General features: G+C 42.9%; 1 pseudogene; it reads right to left on the bottom strand.

Moving 5' to 3' along the window:
* Positions 1-1,235: 1,235 nt before the first annotated feature.
* LOC144685261 (U6 snRNA-associated Sm-like protein LSm5 pseudogene) lies at positions 1,236-1,484 on the bottom strand (annotated as a pseudogene).
* Between the last annotated feature and the right edge of the window lie 824 nt (positions 1,485-2,308).

Genomic DNA, 2,308 nt, shown 5'->3' with positions numbered 1-2,308 from the left:
AATCAGGAAGTATTTCTTCAAATAAAGGGTAGTAGAAGGCTCAAAAATACTGTGGATGCTATGTCCAGTTAAACTTTCCAAATCGAAATTGCTAGAATTTTGTTAGGCATGGTTAACGAGGGATGTAGAGCAAAGGCAGGGAAGTGTGGCTGAGGTACAGATAAGCCATGACCGAATTGCTTGGCTGAAATGATCAGAGTTTTCATTTCTGTTTTAAATGAGCACTTGCAAAAAAGATTTTTAAGGGTGATAGCAGGACTGTGAGGTTATGCCAATAAGGAAAGGATGAACAGCCTGAGAAGGAGGAGAAGGCTGACGCATGAGCTGATAAAGGTCTTTGAAATTAGGAAAGGTTTTGATAGGCTATACAGAGAGTATTTCCATTTGTGGAAAAGAATGTAACTAGAGACCTCAATATAAGATGGTTTCCAAGAAATCAAACATAAAATTTAAAAAAGACCTACTTTACCCAGGGAGTGGAGAACTTGCGAACACACTGGGCCATATTGCTCCTTCAGTCCTCATTGCAAGAGCTGGCCGGCAGCCAGTGCACCTGAAAAGCCCGCCCCGTAGTCAAAACGCACTGCCAGCAGGCTGAAGGGGCTGAGAGTGGGACTTCCGTCCCTACTACCCAATTTGATTGGCTGACAGCTCTCACAGAACCAGCAGTGCCAGAACTAAGTAGTGGGCACTGCTGGGACTGCAGGCAGGCACACAAAGAAGGCACAAAGAAGGCAGGGAAGTCGGGGTTCTTGGACGGGGAGGGATTAGTCAGCCTAGGGAGGGGAGCGAGGGTGGTGGGAGGGTGTGTTTTGGAGGCCAGGCAGAGAGGAACAAAGGTGGAGAGTGGTAACATCTTGGACGAGGGTGCCCCCCATGTGCAAAGAGCACCCCTTGAATTGTGTGACCTCCCCGGCTTCCTTCCCACCTTTACAAACATTTTTTTTTTTAAATGGCCTGTCCACTCCCACCCGCCTTCCCACACTAACTGTTTATGTTAGTGAAAAAGAAAGCACTATTTTCTCTTTAAAAATAAATCAAGTTTTGCATGTACTAAACCATGATTCACTTCTCACTTCTGAGACACTTCTTTCCATATACAAAATACATGCAACTTTCTGGAAACTCTGTCATAAAAAATAAACTCTTAAAAAAATGTCAAGAACAGAAGTAAACATAAGAAAACAGAAGTACAAGACACTCAAAAATTGACTTTGTTGAAAGTCAGTGTTCCGTTCATACTTCAGGACATTCACCACCAGGAATAAGCATTGTTATGTTGTTTCCATTCAATAAGATTTGGTCCAGTTTTGTGATTCTTCTGCCTTGAGGTGTGATCTCAAATTGTGTAATATCTTCAAGCAGAATATTGACAAAATCATCAAAACCCAGCAGTGTTCCTACAAACTCCTTGTCGTTTTGCATAACAATATGAATTCATGAACCAAGGCATTTGTCCACCAGCTGCAGTGGCAGTAACTGAGACGGGTAATTTTGGCAGCCGCCCACCTACCGTATTATGGGGGAACAGCTCAAGGGTGGGTGGGGTGGTGGTGGGCTTGCCAGGTTATGTGCCTCCTCACCCCATCGCAAACACACCTAGCAGGGGGGTCATAAAATCCAGCCCAGGTAGTGGTTGAGGTGAATAGTGGAGATGCATCCAAGGGGAAGCTAGATAAGCATTTGGGGGAGAATGGAAGAGAAGGTCATGCTGCTAGAGTTGGATGAGGAGGAATGGGAGGAGAGATAGAGTGGACAGTTTGGGCTGAAGGATCTGTTTCTGTGATTTATATTCTGTGTAATTTATAGGTGAGTTGGATGCTTTTCTGTGTACTCTAGATGGTATTACTGTACCCATTTCAGGCAACTAACAACAGATATTGTATTGCTGATAATATCAGAGAGCAAAAACTCTAAATAATAATTAGAAGCAAAACAATTTTGTCTCTGTAGCTGGTATGGTTCCACACATCGCACATTAGTTTATTTTTCTTCAGAAAACCACTCCTTCAAAAATCTATCTGGCTTGTACTTTTCATGTGGTTTAAAAATTGCAACATTTTAAGTGATAAGCTCCAGTCATTCAGGATTCTGTAGACTCTAGAAATCACTTCTGGGCAATGTTCCCTCTAAGCTGCGCGTGTATGTCCACGCAGCAATTGTGCAGATATCATGCAGACTACTTACAAGCTGCTCCCTTTAACTTACCATGTGTGTAGAGCTGCGCAAAAGTAAATTTTAAAGCACTGCGCATTGAAATAAACAGGCCAAACACAGCAAAGAAAATTTACAGGATTCAATGCTTTTG

This window comes from Cetorhinus maximus, chromosome 10 (assembly GCF_964194155.1).
Source record: "Cetorhinus maximus chromosome 10, sCetMax3.hap1.1, whole genome shotgun sequence".
NCBI classification, from domain to species: Eukaryota; Metazoa; Chordata; class Chondrichthyes; order Lamniformes; family Cetorhinidae; genus Cetorhinus; species Cetorhinus maximus.
Note: the sequence above shows the minus strand (reverse complement) of the source record. Positions and strands in the feature narration are given on the sequence as shown.